We start from the raw sequence: 18,217 nt of genomic DNA, 5'->3' as shown, positions 1-18,217 counted from the left end.
TACACCTGTTGTATTCAGCATTTCACTGTAAGGTCTACTACACCTGTTGTATTCAGGTCTACTACACCTGTTGTATTTTCACTGTGTCTACTACACCTGTTGTATTCAGCATTTCACTGTAAGGTCTACTCTACTACACCTGTTGTATTCAGCATTTCACTGTGAGGTCTACTACACCTGTTGTATTCAGCATTTCACTGTAAGGTCTACTACACCTGTTGTATTCAGCATTTCACTGTGTATTCAGCATTTCTACTACACCTGTTGTATTCAGCATTTCACTGTGAGGTCTACTACACCTGTTGTATTCAGCATTTCACTGTAAGGTCTACTACACCTGTGTATTCAGCATTTCACTGTAAGGTCTACTACACCTGTTGTATTCCGCTCATGTGACAAATATAATTAGATTTGATCAGTCCCAAATGTAAACGGGCAAGGCCAATAATTTATAGCATGTCAAATAAATAATATAAAGTGATCAAATTACTTGTTAGTCTAAACTTGAACTTGAATTAAAATGTTTGTCTGTCTCTACTCTGTCTGGGGCCCCATTTCATGCATTCACTGGAGGGCAGCAGATACCACAGTTTGTGGATTTTGTCCTCAAAGTGGATCCATCAACGTCGTCATTTCCCATTCATGTTCTTGCGGACATCAGGGGTGTATTCATTACGGAAACCGTTTACGAATCAGCAAGTCGGAATTTTCCTAATGTCCTAGTTCCAACTAGCATGTGAATGCGGCACGACTTGCTGCTCTGTGTTGTGTGAAAGGGAAGAGAACACAAGAGTTCTGTTTTTACCCCATCCAGTAGGTGGCGGCAATACACCGTTTCGGATGTAGTCCGCCAGATAAAAGCTTAAAAAAAGTAGAAGAAGAAGAGAAGACAAGCGGAGAGAGACAGAAACTTTCTTCTCAAAGAGAGCTGATCTTTTGAAGCTTTCGAGGGACGTCCAGAGGTCACCAGTGGATTATTTATTTACCTGGGAGAGAGCACATTATATTTAAAGGTTTTACCAGGGTGAATAGAAGCTTTTTGTTTTGCAGTTTTATTCGCTAACTGTACATGAACTGAGCGCAGCTTCCGGATGTAACTGTTTAGGGTTTGGGTCTTCTTCTCTCTGCAGGTTTTCGCCATTCTTCCTGTCTGTCCATGGTGGTTTGTAACAGCAATACGATCGATAATCCTCATGAAGTGTTTTCAGAAGAATGAAGACACCCGGGTAACAAGGTGAGCATTCATGCTGAATAAAAACTGTAGCCTTTGGCAGTCTGCAATATCCATCTTTCATGTCGCCTATTTGTTTAGTAAGTCTGGATGGAAATCAACCCTCCCAGTTTTTAGGGTTAGATTGCCCTCACCTCTCCTCCCTCACCTCTCCTCCACAAGCCACGGACCAGTTGACTGTTGCCATTGGCTGTGGTTCTGTTCAATTTGGTTGTCATTGGCTGCTGTGTTCCCCAACCAATACCTGCCCTGTGGGGTTGTATTTTTTTTTTTACATTTATGTTCCAACTCTTCTCTTCTGTCTAACCCTTTTCCTACTGTCTCCTCACTGAGAACTGTCTAACCCTTTTCCTACTGTCTCCTCTCCTCACTGAGAACTGTCTAACCCCTTTCCTACTGACTCCTCACTGAGAACTGTCGCCCCCTTTTCCTACTGACTCCTCACTGAGAACTGTCGTCCCCTTTTCCTACTGACTCCTCACTGAGAACTGTCGTCCCCTTTTCCTACTGACTCTCTCCTTACTGAGAACTGTCTAACCCCTTTTCCTACTGACTCCTTACTGAGAACTGTCTAACCCCTTTCCTACTGACTCCTCACTGAGAACTGTCTAACCCTTTTCCTACTGTCTCCTTTCCTACTGACTCCTCACTGAGAACTGTCTAACCCTTTCCTACTGTCTCTTCTTCTCACTGAGAACTGTCTAACCCCTTTCCTACTGTCTCTTCTTCTCACTGAGAACTGTCTAACCCCTTTCCTACTGTCTCTTCTTCTCACTGAGAACTGTCTAACCCCTTTCCTACTGTCTCTTCTCCTCACTGAGAACTGTCTAACCCCTTTCCTACTGACTCCTCACTGAGAACTGTCTAACCCCTTTCCTACTGACTCCTCACTGAGAACTGTCTAACCCTTTTCCTACTGTCTCTTCATTGAGAACTGTCTAACCCTTTTCCTACTGTCTCCTCTCCTCACTGAGAACTGTCTAACCCTTTTCCTACTGACTCCTCACTGAGAACTGTCGCCCCCTTTTCCTACTGTCTCCTTACTGAGAACAGTCGTCCCCTTTTCCTACTGACTCCTCACTGAGAACTGTCGTCCCCTTTTCCTACTGACTCCTCACTGAGAACTGTCGTCCCCTTTTCCTACTGTCTCCTCACTGAGAACTGTCGTCCCCTTTTCCTACTGACTCCTCACTGAGAACTGTCGTCCCCTTTTCCTACTGACTCCTCACTGAGAACTGTCGTCCCCTTTTCCTACTGACTCCTCACTGAGAACTGTCATCCCCTTTTCCTACTGTCTCCTCTCCTCACTGAGAACTGTCTAACCCTTTTCCTACTGTCTCCTCTCCTCACTGAGAACTGTCTAACCCCTTTCCTACTGACTCCTCACTGAGAACTGTCTAACCCTTTTCCTACTGTCTCCTCTCCTCACTGAGAACTGTCTAACCCCTTTCCTACTGACTCCTCTCCTCACTGAGAACTGTCTAACCCCTTTCCTACTGACTCCTCACTGAGAACTGTCTAACCCTTTTCCTACTGTCTCTTCATTGAGAACTGTCGTCCCCTTTTCCTACTGTCTCTTCACTGAGAACTGTCGCCCCCTTTTCCTACTGACTCCTCACTGAGAACTGTCTAACCCCTTTCCTACTGACTCCTCACTGAGAACTGTCTAACCCTTTTCCTACTGTCTCTTCATTGAGAACTGTCGTCCCCTTTTCCTACTGTCTCTTCATTGAGAACTGTCGTCCCCTTTTCCTACTGTCTCCTCTCCTCACTGAGAACTGTCGCCCCCTTTTCCTACTGACTCCTCACTGAGAACTGTCTAACCCCTTTCCTACTGACTCCTCACTGAGAACTGTCTAACCCCTTTCCTACTGTCTCCTTACTGAGGACTGTCTAACCCTTTTCCTACTGACTCCTCACTGAGAACTGTCTAACCCCTTTCCTACTGTCTCCTTACTGAGGACTGTCTAACCCTTTTCCTACTGACTCCTCACTGAGAACTGTCTAACCCTTTTCCTGCTGTGTCTCTGTAGGGACTGTGAGCCTGGCCTATACATGATTATACAGGACCAGTCCAAAGTTTGGACACACCTACTCATTCAAGGGTTTTTCTTTATTTTACTATTTTCTACATTGTAGAATAACAGTGAAGACATCAAACTATGGAATAACACATATGGAATCATGTGTTTAATTTTGGATTGGAGATATTTAATGTGAGTCTGGAAGGAGAGTTTACAGTCTAACCAGACTCCCTGGTGTCAGTGAGGAGGACAGACTAGCATTCTGAGTTGGGGTTCTCCAGACTCCCTGGTCTCAGTGAGGTGGTGTTCTCGAGACTCCCTGGTCTCGGTGAGGAGGTGTTCTCCAGACTCCCTGGTCTCGGTGAGGAGGTGTTCTCCAGACTCCCTGGTCTCGGTGAGGAGGTGTTCTCCAGACTCCCTGGTCTCGGTGAGGAGGTGTTCTCCAGACTCCCTGGTCTCGGTGAGGAGGTGTTCTCCAGACTCCCTGGTCTCGGTGAGGAGGTGTTCTCCAGACTCCCTGGTCTCGGTGAGGAGGTGTTCTCCAGACTCCCTGGTCTCGGTGAGGAGGTGTTCTCCAGACTCCTGGTCTCGGTGAGGTGGGGTTCTCCAGACTCCCTGGTCTCGGTGAGGTGGGGTTCTCCAGACTCCCTGGTCTCGGTGAGGTGGGGTTCTCCAGACTCCTGGTCTCGGTGAGGTGGGGTTCTCCAGACTCCTGGTCTCGGTGAGGTGGGGTTCTCCAGACTCCCTGGTCTCGGTGAGGTGGGGTTCTCCAGACTCCTGGTCTCGGTGAGGTGGGGTTCTCCAGACTCCCTGGTCTCGGTGAGGTGGGGTTCTCCAGACTCCCTGGTCTCGGTGAGGAGGGCAGACTAGCTCTAGGCTAGTTAATAGTTAGGACCTTGTCATCTTTTCTTGTTTAAACGAATGGCTGGACTTGACTCCATTGTCCCTTCCCTGAACAAAAATATAAACGCAACATGTAAAGTGTTGGTCCCATGTTTCATGATCTGAAGTAAAAGATCCCAGAAATGTTTCAAATGCTCAAAAAAGCTTATTTGTCTAACATTTTGTGAACAAATTTGTTTACATCCTCTGTTAGTGAGCATTTTTCCTTTACCAAATAATCCATCCACCTGACAGGTGTGGTATATCAAGAAGCTGATTAAAGAGCATGATCATTACACAGGTGCACCTTGTGTTGGGGACAATAAAAGGCTATTCTCAAATGTGCAGTTTTGTCACAGATGTCTTAAGTTTTGATGAAGTGTGCAATTGGCATGCTGACTGCAGGAATGGCCACCAGAGCTGTTGCCAGAGAATTGAATGCTCATTTCTCTACCATTAGCCGGCCCCAATGTCGTTTTAGAGAATTTGGCAGAACGTCCAACTGGCTTCACAACCACAGACCATGTGTATGGCGTCGTGTGGTTTGCTGATGTCAATGTTGTGAACAGTGTACCCCCATGGTGAGGTTATGGTATGGTCAGGCATAAGCTACAAACAACACAATCGCATTTTATCGATGACAATTTGAATGCACAGAGATACCATGACGAGATCTTGAGGTCCATTGTTGTGCCATTCATCCCCCACCATCACCTCATGTTTCAGCATAATAATGCAAGGCCCCATGTCACAAGGATCTGGGCACAATTCCTAGAAGCTGTAAATGTCCCAGTTCTGGCCTGCATACTCAGACAGGTCACTCATTGAGCATGTTTGGGATGCTCTGGAGCGACACATACGACAGTGTGTTCCAGTTCCTGCCAATATCCAGCAACTTCACACATCCATTGAAGAGGAGTGGAACAACATTCCACAATGAACAGCCTGATCAACTCTATGTAAGGAGATGTGTCACGCTGCACGAGGCAAATGGTGGTCACACCAGATACTGACTGTTTTCACGAGGTAAATGGTGATCACACCAGATACTGACTGGTTTTCATGGGGTAAATGGTGATCACACCAGATACTGACTGTTTTCACGAGGTAAATGGTGATCACACCAGATACTGACTGGTTTTCATGGGGTAAATGGTGATCACACCAGATACTGACTGGTTTTCATGGGGTAAATGGTGATCACACCAGATACTGACTGGTTTTCTGATCCATGCCAATGCCATTTTTTTAAAGGTGCATACCTGTATCGCCAGTCATGTAAAACCCATAGATTAGGGCATAATTAATGCATTTAAATCAACAGATTTTCTTAAGAACTGTAACTCAGTGAAATCTTAAATGTTTCATTGCTATTTTTGTTCAGTATATTTCCAGGGTCTTTGAATAGATTTAATCTTTCTAGAGACGCTGACACTAACTTAACACACTCATGGAAAAGTGCTGTTCTCCCCCTAGAAACTCTCCTTTAGCCTTGCTATGAACTCTCACCACAATCTCCCCGTGGCTTCTGCGTGAGTACCCATCTGATTCAGAGAAAGAGAGCGCTCTGAGGAGTTAGGATAGTCGTGAGCTGGAGTGTTTAGGCTTCTGTCTCCGTGGTAACAGTGTTTAGTTCTACTGCGTGTCCCCGGTACTGTAGCCTCTCCTCTGGTGACATCACCGGAGTCTGATCGTCCCTAGTGACCAGACACCACCCCCACGGTACTGGCATTGCGCTGAGACACCAAACAAAAGACATTGATTTCAAAGTTTAACAAACCACTCCATGCACAAGGACGACTTTTAACAATTTAAACATTTTACTAAAATACATTTTACTGGAATGCATTTACTTGAAGAACTGTGCAAATTCAAAGTTTGATAACAGAATTTCTGTCCATGTTTTCTAAAAACCCTGTTTAAATATTTGCTGCGAATTAAGATTAATTTAAAGATGTCTGCAGAAGTAATGGGGTGTCAGCTATGACACGACACCTTGACTCTAACTACAGTAAGAGAAGTGGATTTACACCTGGTAACGGAATGTCATCATGGGTCCCTGATCTGTAGCATAGCAACACATAATGATGGATATGAATGTCATCATGGGTCCCTGATCTGTAGCATAGCAACACATAATGATGGATATGAATGTCATCATGGGTCCCTGATCTGTAGCACAGCAACACATAATGATGGATATGAATGTCATCATGGGTCCCTGATCTGTAGCACAGCGACACATAATGATGGATATGAATGTCATCATGGGTCCCTGATCTGTAGCACAGCTACACATAATGATGGATATGAATGTCATCATGGGTCCCTGATCTGTAGCACAGCTACACATAATGATGGATATGAATGTCATCATGGGTCCCTGATCTGTAGCACACAGCAACACATAATGATGGATATGAATGTCATCATGGGTCCCTGATCTGTAGTACACAAAACATGACCACATTGGACCACATGGCCCCTAAACATGACCACATTTGGTTGGTCCGGACCAGACCAAATCTGATCCAATCATAGATGTTTAAGTTACACAAGCACAGCACAGCAGAGTTCAGCACAGCACAGCAGAGTTCAGCACAGCACAGCAGAGTTCAGCACAGCACAGCAGAGTTCAGCACAGCACAGCAGAGTTCAGCACAGCACAGCAGAGTTCAGCACAGCACAGCAGAGTTCAGCACAGCACAGCAGAGTTCAGCACAGCACAGCAGAGTTCAGCACAGCACAGCAGAGTTCAGCACAGCACAGCAGAGTTCAGCACAGCACAGCAGAGTTCAGCACAGCACAGCAGAGTTCAGCACAGCACAGCAGAGTTCAGCACAGCACAGCAGAGTTCAGCACAGCACAGCAGAGTTCAGCACAGCACAACAGAGTTCAGCACAGCACAGCAGAGTACAGCACAACAGAGTTCAGCACAGCACAACAGAGTTCAGCACAGCACAGCAGAGTACAGCACAGCAGAGTTCAGCACAGCAGAGTACAGCCACTGTTGCCAACTATTTTTCAAGGAAAGCAGCAGCTGGTAGCTCCATTTGTCTCTAGATGACGGCATGACGTAATAGTGGTGTCACAATTTGCGCTTGGAAATCATTTCTGATTATGCATTCCCTCAGTCCAAAGCCAAACCTAATAGAATGTTGGAGGGAAAAGGAACAGATTTTAAATAATTAAACGCTACAGCAAACAACAGGAAGGTAGATAACTTTCTTTAGAAAAGGCTGTTTTACTTTTTAAAAAAAAGGTTTGTCTTTTGGAGAGCTGTGGAGTCATTTAACCACAAGGAACCCATTTTTCTATAAATTAATTTCACTGCAGCAGCAGAGACTAGAGCCACAGACTATCCGTTATATTGGCCAGATACTCCACTGGCCGCTCTAACGATGAAAATAAAAAGCTTCAGAAATGTAATGCAGATACAAGTGTGACAACAGGCACAACTCAGATATGAAGTGTTTTTTTTGTTTTTGTTTACCAGTACACTGGTAACAACCTAATAATTTACAAAACTTCTTCGCTCAAATAAGCCACAAGTAGAAAATAAGCCATTACATTTTTGTTAACCAAATTCAACACTCTCACATTGACCTGTATAGAAAACCCCTCTCTTACACGGAACCCAAACCGGCTGCACGCGTGCTCATCATGCATACGACTCAATGCATACGACTCATGCATACGCCTCAAGTGGCGCTTGAGGCGTCACTACAGACCCGCGGTCGATCTCCGGCTGTGTCACAACCGGTGGTGACCGGAGGTCCGATAGGGTGGCGCACAATTGGCCCAGCGTCGTCTGGCTTTGGGGAGTTTTGCCGTAGGGGGGTTTCCTTGGGTCATCGTGCTCTAGCGACTCCTTGTGGCAGGTCGTGCGCCTGCAGGTTGAACCCCGGTTGTCAGTTGAACAGTGTTTCCTTCTGACACATTGGTGCGGCTGGCTTCCGGGTTAAGCTGGCGGGTGTTAAGAAGCGCGGTTAAGAGGGTCATGTTTAGGAGGATGCATGACTCGACCTTCGCCTCTCCCGAGCTCGTTGGGGAGTAGCAGCGATGAGACCGTATAAGCCGCTGCAGTCAATTCAAGAAGTGATTTGAATTTAAACTTCATAAATGGACTTTTCAGTTTATTGAAAAGTCATATAGAAAAAATATGGCGCTTTTTTTTCAAATATTTATTTTTTGAGTTTCTGTTAACCTTCCTGAAATGACTCTAGGATGAAGATCACTTGTCCTAAGCTGGGTATTTTTCCATGGGGAAGCTTTCAAAAATAAACCGAATCATGAGACTGTGCCGTTCCTAACTAGCATCTCTTATCACTGGAATTTACCCAAGTCCTGCTCTGCATGGCTTAATATGGGAGGAAAAACACAATGAATGTGTTTGTGATAACATGTCACCAACATCCTAGTGTAATGGAAAGAACAGCTCTAATATATAGATGGCCTGTTAGCTTCATCTCAGGGGGAGATGTTTCTACTGAGCCAGAGAGATGTTTCTACTGAGCCAGAGAGATGTTTCTACTGAGCCAGAGAGATGTTTCTACTGAGCCAGAGAGATGTTTCTACTCAGCCAGAGAGATGTTTCTACTCAGCCAGAGAGATGTTTCTACTCAGCCAGAGAGATGTTTCTACTCAGCCAGAGAGATGTTTCTACTCAGCCAGAGAGATGTTGGTAACTAATAAATTGGTAGTAGGTCTCCGGTCTGTAATACACTGGTAGTAGGTCTCCGGTCTGTAATACACTGGTAGTAGGTCTCCGGTCTGTAATACACTGGTAGTAGGTCTCCGGTCTGTAATACACTGGTAGTAGGTCTCCGGTCTGTAATACACTGGTAGTAGGTCTCCGGTCTGTAATACACTGGTAGTAGGTCTCCGGTTTTTTCAATGATGTCATCTGTATGTAATGTCTTCATCGCAAAACTCTCTGGCATCACTACTGGCACTCCCAACACAGGCCTGGTTTTATTGGTTAGCGTCAACTCTCGCGCTCTCTCTCTCTCTGTCGCTCTCTGGTCTGTTTGTTAGATGTGTGTTTGTGTGTTGCAGGCTGCCTTATTGGAGAATGGAAATCGAGTGTTCTGGAGTTGTGACAAACATGTTAACTTTTATAATCAGAATAGATATGTGTTGTCTTGGCTCTGGAGGAGAGGAGGGTAGAGTGGAGGAGAGGTGTTTTCTTGGTTCTGAAGGAGAGGAGAGAGGGAAGGAGAGATGTTTTCTTGGTTCTGGAGGAGGGGAGAGGTGTGTTGTCTTGGCTCTGGGGTGGGAGAGGAGAGATTTTTCTTGGCTCTGGGGGAGGGAGAGGAGAGAGTGGAGGATAGGTTATCTTGGTTCCTGAGGAGGGGAGGAGAGATGTTTTCTTGTGGCTCCTTCTGAGAATAATTATGTAAACATGATGTCATGGTGTTCAGAGCTGGTGGGGGATGCAGTTAAAGAGAACTAACTTGTTCTTTCTTTGTCGCTCTCTCAATCTATCTCATCTCTCTCTGCCTTTTGTCTTGCTTTCTCTCTCTGTGCGTCTCTCTCTCTCTCTGTGCGTCTCTCTCTCTCTCTCTCTCTGTGTCATCTCTCTCTCTCTCTGTGCGTCTCTCTCTCTCTGTGCGTCTCTCTCTCTCTCTGTGCGTCTCTCTCTCTCTCTGCGTCTCTCTCTCTCTCTGTGCGTCTCTCTCTCTCTCTCTCTGTGCGTCTCTCTCTCTCTCTCTCTCTGTGCCTCTCTCTCTCTGTGCTCTCTCTCTGTCTCTCTCTGTGTCTCTCTCTCTGTGCCTCTCTCTCTGTGCCTCTCTCAGCCTCTCTCTCTCTCTCTGTGCCTCTCTCTCTCTGCCTCTCTCTCTCTGTGCCTCTCTCTCTCTGTGCCTCTCTCTCTGTGCCTCTCTCTCTCTGTGCCTCTCTCTCTCTGTGCCTCTCTCTCTGTGCCTCTCTCTCTCTGTGCCTCTCTCTCTCTGTGCTCTCTCTCTCTCTGTGTGCTCTCTCTCTCTCTGTGCCTCTCTCTCTCTGTGCCTCTCTCTCTCTGTGCCTCTCTCTCTCTCTGTGCCTCTCTCTCTCTGTGCCTCTCTCTCTCTGTGCCTCTCTCTCTCTCTGTGCCTCTCTCTCTCTGTGCCTCTCTCTCTCTCTGTGCCTCTCTCTCTCTCTGTGTCTCTCTCTCTGTGCCCTCTCTCTCTCTCTGTGCCTCTCTCTCTCTGTGCCCCTCTCTCTCTCTGTGCCCCTCTCTCTCTCTGTGCCTCTCTCTCTCTGTGTGCTCTCTCTCTCTGCCCCCTCTCTCTCTGCCTCTCTCTCTCTCTGTGCCTCTCTCTCTGTGCCTCTCTCTCTCTCTGTGCCCTCTCTCTCTCTCTGTGCCCTCTCTCTCTCTCTGTGCCCTCTCTCTCTCTCTGTGCCTCTCTCTCTCTCTCTGTGCCTCTCTCTCTCTCTGCCTCTCTCTCCTCTCTCTCTCTGTGCCTCTCTCTCTCTCTGTGCCTCTCTCTCTCTCTGTGCCTCTCTCTCTCTCTGTGCCTCTCTCTCTCTCTGTGCCTCTCTCTCTCTGTGCCCTCCTCTCTCTGTCTCTCTCTCTGTGCCTCCTCTCTGTGCCTCTCTCTCTCTCTGTGCCTCTCTCTCTCTCTGTGCCTCTCTCTCTCTCTGTGCCTCTCTCTCTCTGTGCCTCTCTCTCTCTGATGGCCTCTCTCTCTCTCTGTGCCTCTCTCTCTCTCTCTGTCTCTCTCTGCCTCTCTCTCTCTCTGTGCCTCTCTCTCTCTGTCTCTCTCTCTTCTCTCTCTGTCCTCTGGCTCTCTGTGACCTCTCTCTCTCTCTCTCTCTGTGCCTCTCTCTCTCTCTGTCTCTCTCTGTCTCTCTCTCTGTCTCTCTCTCTGTCTCTCTCTCTCTCTGTGTCTCCTCTGTGTCTAACTATCTCTCTCTCTGTGTCTCTCTGTGCAAGTTCTCTCTCTGTCTCTCTCTGTGTCACTCTCAACTCTCTCTCTGTCTCTCTCTCTCTCTCTGTGCCTCTCTCTCTCTCTGTGCGTCTCTCTCTCTCTCTGTGTGCCTCTCTCTGTGTCTCTCTCTCTGTGTCTCTCTCTCTGTGTGTCTCTCTCTGTGTCTCTCTCTCTCTCTCTATGTGCCTCTGTCTCTCTCTCTCTCTCTCACTCTCTCTATGTGCCTCTGTCTCTCTGTGTGTGTGTCTGCCTCTGTCTGCCTCTCCTCTGTTCTGCTCTGATGAGAGGAGTGGGGAAATACCCTGAGAGACAGATAAAGAAATGTTTATTTAATGAGTGATGTAAGAGAGCTGAAAGAACGTGTGTGTGTGTTGGTCACCGTGCGCATGCGTGCGCCCATGCATTTGTGTATGTGAGCGTGAGGGACGTGTGTGTGAAACCTTTTTATTCCCCCTCGATCAATCCCATGTGAATCTATTCACTTTTTACTTTACTTTCTCAGTCCTATTAGAGGCTCTCATGTCCCGTAACAAAACCACTTTCTTCAAATGACAACTCATTCCAAGTGGTGATGTCATCCCTGGCTGTCGGAGTGCAGCGCGGAAGGAAGCAGCGTACGTCAGTGTGTGAGGTAGTGGTGGTTGTGAGTAGCCAGAGTTCTAACCACACCCCTAATGATTCCATTACGTTCTCCAGCTCTCCTTCCAGGAAGTGAAGCCCACGCTGATACAGATTAGCGTCACATCTGGGCGATTCCACACCAGCTGGAGATGGAAATATTTTTGGTATCTCAGATTGTTCTGGCAGTTCTCTCACAAACTTAATTGGGAGTAAAGGATGTTTGAAATGCCTTTTACATTTGTATCACAAACCATTTAAATCCTGATGAAAGTGGCCATTATAGACCCTTCTAGACTTCTAGATATGGACTGTACTATGCTTCCTGTCAGACCCTATGATCTGGTAACTATATATAAATAATGCAGATTACATCAGTGTCATTATACCTCATGATCTGTTAACTATATACAGTGGGGCAAAAAAGTATTTAGTCAGCCACCAATTGTGCAAGTTCTCCCACTTAAAAGATGACAGAGGCCTGTAATTTTCATCATAGGTACACTTCAACTATGACAGACAAAATGAGAAAAAAAATCCAGAAAATCACATTGTAGGATTTTTAATGAATTTATTTGCAAATTATGGTGGAAAATAAGTATTTGGTCAATATAGTATAGTATCCATATATGTATGGACTGTACTATATATATGGACTGTACTATATGTCTGTACTATAGGAGGGGGAGGCATGTCTGGTAAGGAGGAGGAGGAGGGGCATGTCTGGTAAGGAGGAGAGGGGGGTCATGTCTGGTAAGGAGGAGAGGGGGGTCATGTCTGGTAAGGAGGGAGGAGGGGGGTCATGTCTGGTAGGAGGAGGGGGATGTCTGGTAAGGAGGGAGGGGGGTCATGTCTGGTAAGGGGGGAGTCTGGTAAGGAGGGGGGTCATGTCTGGTAAGGAGGAGGAGAGGAGGAGGGGGGTCATGTCTGGTAAGGAGGAGAGGAGAGGGGGGGTCATGTCTGGTAAGGAGGGAGAGGGGGTCATGTCTGGTAAGGAGGGAGAGGGGGGGGTCATGTCTGGTAAGGAGGAGAGGAGGGGGGTCATGTCTGGTAGGAGGAGGAGAGGGGGGGGTCATGTCTGGTGAGGAGGAGGAGGAGGGGGGTCATGTCTGGGAGGAGGAGGAGGGGGGGTCATGTCTGGTAAGGAGGAGGAGGGGGGGTCATGTCTGGTAAGGAGGAGGGGGAGGAGGAGGAGGGGGGTCATGTCTGGTAGGAGGAGGAGGAGGAGGAGGAGGGGGGGTCATGTCTGGTAAGGAGGAGGAGGAGGGGGGGTCATGTCTGGTAAGGAGGAGGAGGAGGGGGGGGTCATGTCTGGTAAGGAGGAGGAGGAGGGGGGTCATGTCTGGTAGGAGGAGGAGGAGGGGGGGTCATGTCTGGTAAGGAGGAGGAGGAGGGGGGGTCATGTCTGGTAAGGGAGGGGTCATGTCTGGTAAGGAGGAGGGGGTCATGTCTGGTAGGAGGAGGAGGAGAGGGGGGTCATGTCTGGTAAGGGAGGAGGAGAGGGGGTCATGTCTGGTAAGGAGGGAGGAGGATGTCTGGTGAGGAGGAGGAGGGGGGTCATGTCTGGTAAGGAGGAGGAGGAGGGGGGGGGGGGTCATGTCTGGTAAGGAGGAGGAGGAGGGGGGTCATGTCTGGTGGGAGGAGGAGGAGGGGGGTCATGTCTGGTAAGGAGGAGGAGGAGGGGGGTCATGTCTGTAAGGAGGAGGAGGAGGAGGGGGTCATGTCTGGTAAGGAGGAGGAGGAGGGGGGGTCATGTCTGGTGAGGAGGAGGAGGAGGAGGGGGGTCATGTCTGGTAAGGAGGAGGAGGGGGTCAGGTAAGGAGGAGGGGGGAGGAGGGAGGGGGTCATGTCTGGTAAGGAGGAGGAGGAGGAGGGGGGGGTCATGTCTGGTAAGGAGGAGGAGGAGGAGGGGGGTCATGTCTGGTAGGAGGAGGAGGAGGAGGGGGGGGTCATGTCTGGTAATGAGGAGGAGGAGGGGGGGGGTCATGTCTGGTAAAGGAGGAGGAGGAGGAGGAGGGGGGTCATGTCTGGTAGGAGGAGGAGGAGGGGGGTCATGTCTGGTAGGAGGAGGGGGGTCATGTCTGGTGAGGAGGGGGGTCATGTCTGGTAAGGAGGAGGAGGAGAGGGGGGTCATGTCTGGTAGGGAGGAGGAGGAGGAGGTCTGGGAGGAGGAGGAGGGGGGGTCATGTCTGGTAGGAGGAGGAGAGGAGGGGGGTCATGTCTGGTAAGGAGGAGGAGGAGGGGGGGGTCATGTCTGGTAAGGAGGAGGAGGAGGGGGGGTCATGTCTGGTGAGGAGGAGGAGGAGGGGGGTCATGTCTTGTGAGGAGGAGGAGGAGGGGGGGTCATGTCTTGTGAGGAGGAGGAGGGGGGGGTCATGTCTGGTGAGGAGGAGGAGGAGGAGGAGGAGGGGGGGTCATGTCTGGTGAGGAGGAGGAGGAGGGGGGTCATGTCTGGTAAGGAGGGAGGAAGAGGAGGAGGGGGTCATGTCTGGTAAGGAGGAGGAGGAGGAGGAGGAGGGGGGTCATGTCTGGTAAGGAGGAGGAGGAGGGGGGGTCATGTCTGGTAAGGAGGAGGAGGAGGGGGGGGTCATGTCTGGTAGGAGGAGGAGGAGGAGGAGGAGGAGGGGGGTCATGTCTGGTAAGGAGGAGGAGGAGAGGGGGGTCATGTCTGGTAGGAGGAGGAGGGGAGGGGGTCATGTCTGGTAAGGAGGAGGAGGAGGGGGAGGAGGGGGGGTCATGTCTGGAGGAAGGAGGAGGAGGAGGGGGGGTCATGTCTGGTAGGAGGAGGAGGAGGAGGAGGGGGGGGTCATGTCTGGTAAGGAGGAGGAGGAGGGGGGGGGTCATGTCTGGTGAGGAGGAGGAGGAGGGGGGAGGTGAGGAGGAGGAGGGGGGTCATGTCTGGAGGAGGAGGAGGAGGAGGAGGAGGGGGGTCATGTCTGGTGAGGAGGAGGAGGAGGGGGGGTCATGTCTGGTAAGGAGGAGGAGGAGGAGGAGAGGAGGGGGTCATGTCTGGTGAGGAGGAGGAGGAGGAGGAGGAGGGGGGGTCATGTCTGGTAGGGAGGAGGAGGAGGAGGGGGTCATGTCTGGTGAGGAGGGGGGTCATGTCTGGGAGGAGGAGGAGGAGGAGGAGGAGGAGGAGGGGGGTCATGTCTGGTAAGGAGGAGGAGGAGGAGGAGGAGGGGGTCATGTCTGGTAAGGAGGAGGGGGTCATGAGGAGGAGGGGGTCATGTCTGGTAAGGAGGAGGAGGAGGAGGAGGAGGGGGGGGTCATGTCTGGTAAGGAGGAGGAGGAGGGGGGTCATGTCTGGTAGGAGGAGGAGGAGGAGGGGGGGTCATGTCTGGTAAGGAGGGGGGGAGGAGGAGGAGGAGGAGGGGGGGGTCATGTCTGGTAAGGAGGAGGAGGAGGAGGGGGTCATGTCTGGTAGGGAGGAGGAGGGGGGGGTCATGTCTGGTAGGAGGAGGAGGAGGGGGGGAGGAGGAGGAGGAGGGGGGGTCATGTCTGGTAGGAGGAGGAGGAGGAGGGGGGGGGTCATGTCTGGTAAGGAGGAGGAGGAGGGGGAGGGGGGGTCATGTCTGGTAAGGAGGAGGAGGAGGGGGGGTCATGTCTGGTAGGAGGAGGAGGAGGAGGAGGAGGAGGGGGTCAGGAGGAGGAGGAGGGGGGGTCATGTCTGGTAGGAGGAGGAGGAGGGGGGGTCATGTCTGGTAAGGAGGAGGAGGAGGGGGGGTCATGTCTGGTAGGAGGAGGATGTCTGGGAGGGGGGGGTCATGTCTGGTAGGAGGAGGAGGAGGGTCATGTCTGGTAAGGAGGAAGAGGAGGGGGGTCATGTCTGGTAAGGAGGAGGAGGAGGGGGTCATGTCTGGTAGGAGGAGGAGGAGGAGGAGGAGGGGGGTCATGTCTGGTAAGGAGGGAGGAGGAGGAGGGGGGTCATGTCTGGTAGGAGGAGGAGGGGGGGGAGGAGGGAGGAGGAGGGGGGTCATGTCTGGTAGGGAGGAGGAGGAGGAGGGGGGTCATGTCTGGTAGGGAGGAGGAGGAGGAGGAGGGGGTCATGTCTGGTAGGAGGAGGAGGAGGGGGAGGAGGGGGTCATGTCTGGTAAGGAGGAGGAGGAGGGGGGGGGTCATGTCTGGTAAGGAGGAGGGAGGGGGAGGAGGAGGAGGAGGAGGGGGTCATGTCTGGTGAGGAGGGGGAGGAGGAGGAGGGGGTCATGTCTGGAGGAGGGGGTCATGTCTGGTAAGGGGGGGGGGTCATGTCTGGTAGGAGGAGGAGGAGGAGGGGGGGGTCATGTCTGGTAGGAGGAGGAGGAGGAGGGGGGGTCATGTCTGGTAAGGAGGAGGAGGAGGAGGAGGAGGGGGGGTCATGTCTGGTAAGGAGGAGGAGGAGGAGGAGGGGGGGTCATGTCTGTAAGGAGGAAGGAGGAGGAGGGGGGTCATGTCTGGTAAGGAGGAGGAGGAGGAGGGGGGGTCATGTCTGGTAGGAGGAGGAGGAGGAGGGGGGGGGTCATGTCTGGTAAGGAGGAGGAGGGGGGGTCATGTCTGGTAAGGAGGAGGAGGGGGTCAGGAGGAGGAGGAGGAGGGGGAGGGGGGGGTCATGTCTGGTAAGGAGGAGGAGGAGGAGGGGGGGTCATGTCTGGTAGGGGGATGTCTGGTAAGGAGGAGGAGGGGGGTCATGTCTGGTAGGAGGAGGGGAGGAGGAGGAGGAGGGGGTCATGTCTGGTAGGAGGAGGAGGAGGGGGTCATGTCTGGTAAGGAGGAGGGAGGAGGGGGGGGTCATGTCTGGTAGAGGAGGAGAGGGGGGGTCAGGAGGAGGAGGAGGAGGAGGGGGTCATGTCTGGTAAGGAGGAGGAGGAGGGGGTCATGGAGGAGGAGGAGGAGGGTCATGTCTGGTAGGAGGAGGAGGAGGAGGAGGGGGGTCATGTCTGGTAAGGAGGAGGAGGAGGAGGAGGGGGGTCATGTCTGGTAGGGAGGAGGAGGGGAGGGGGGGGGGTCATGTCTGGTAAGGAGGAGGAGGAGGAGGGGGGGTCATGTCTGGTAGGAGGAGGAGGAGGAGGGGGGGTCATGTCTGGAGGAGGAGGAGGTCATGTCTGGAGGAGGAGGAGGAGGGGGGGTCATGTCTGGTAAAGGAGGAGGAGGAGGATGTCTGGAGGAGGAGGGGGGGGGTCATGTCTGGTAAGGAGGAGGAGGATGTCTGGTGAGGAGGGGGGGGGGGTCATGTCTGGGAGGAGGAGGGGGGTCATGGGGGGGTCATGTCTGAGGAGGAGGAAGGAGGAGGAGGAGGAGGGGGGTCATGTCTGGTGAGGGGGGGTCATGTCTGGGGTCAAGGAGGAGGAGGAGGAGGGGGGGGTCATGTCTGGTAAGGAGGAGGAGGAGGAGGGGGGGGTCATGTCTGTAAGGAGGAGGAGGAGGAGGAGGAGGAGGGGGGTCATGTCTGGTAAGGAGGAGGAGGAGGAGGAGGGGAGGGGGGGTCATGTCTGGTAAGGAGGAGGAGGAGGGAGGTCTGGTGAGGGGGGTCATGTCTGGTAGGAGGAGGAGGAGGAGGAGGGGGTCATGTCTAAGGAGGAGGAGGGGGGAGGAGGAGGGGGTCATGTCTGGTAAGGAGGAGGAGGAGGAGGGGGTCATGTCTGGTAGGAGGAGGAGGAGGAGGAGGAGGGGGGGTCATGTCTGGTAAGGAGGAGGAGGAGGAGGGGGGGGTCATGTCTGGTAGGAGGAGGAGGAGGAGGAGGAGGAGGGGGGTCATGTCTGGTGAGGAGGAGGAGGAGGAGGGGGTCATGTCTGGTAAGGAGGAGGAGGGGGAGGAGGAGGAGGAGGAGGGGGGTCATGTCTGGTAAGGAGGAGGAGGAGGGGGAGGAGGAGGAGAGGGGGGTCATGTCTGGTAAGGAGGAGGAGGAGGGGGGGGGGTCATGTCTGGTGAGGAGGAGGAGGAGGGGGGGGTCATGTCTGGTAAGGAGGAGGAGGAGGGGGGGGGGTCATGTCTGGTAAGGAGGAGGAGGAGGGGGTCATGTCTGGTAAGGAGGAGGAGAGGGGGGGGGTCATGTCTGGTAAGGAGGAGGATGTCTGGTAAGGAGGAGGAGGAGGGGGTCATGTCTGGTAAGGAGGAGGAGGAGGAGGAGGAGGAGGGGGGTCATGTCTGGTAGGGATGGAGGAGGGGGGGGTCATGTCTGGTAGGGAGGAGGAGGAGGGGGTCATGTCTGGTAGGGGGAGGATGTCTGGAGGAGGAGGAGGGGGATGTCTGGTGAGGAGGAGGATGGAGGAGGGGGTCATGTCTGGTGAGGAGGAGGAGGAGGGTCATGTCTGGTAGGGATGGATGTGCCTGACGACTAGTAACACAGTGTAGAGCTGTAGAACATCGATAGAGGACATGAGATGAGCATCCTATTGATAAAGACCCTTGTATTGTAATGTGGTCCATGTACTTTACACCTGTGGGTTTGTCCTTTTCTCTCAGGGTGAAGACTTTACCCAACCGGAGGAGTTGAGCTCGGAGCCTACCAGACCGGAGGAGTTGAGCTCGGAGCCGACCAGACCGGGAGGAGTTGAGCTCGGAGCCGACCAGACCG

General features: G+C 51.7%; 1 long non-coding RNA gene across 1 annotated transcript; it reads left to right on the top strand.

Annotated features, from left to right (window-relative positions):
- The first annotated feature begins 874 nt into the window (after positions 1–874).
- On the top strand, positions 875–18,214 carry LOC121841345. The gene is made up of 3 exons (XR_006080319.1): positions 875–1,024; positions 1,131–1,234; positions 18,106–18,214. It is a non-coding gene; the product is annotated as an uncharacterized LOC121841345 (long non-coding RNA).
- The last annotated feature ends 3 nt before the right edge of the window (positions 18,215–18,217 follow it).

This window comes from Oncorhynchus tshawytscha, linkage group LG29 (genome assembly GCF_018296145.1).
Source record: "Oncorhynchus tshawytscha isolate Ot180627B linkage group LG29, Otsh_v2.0, whole genome shotgun sequence".
NCBI classification, from domain to species: domain Eukaryota; kingdom Metazoa; phylum Chordata; class Actinopteri; order Salmoniformes; family Salmonidae; genus Oncorhynchus; species Oncorhynchus tshawytscha.
This window is presented reverse-complemented; position numbering and strand designations above follow the sequence as displayed.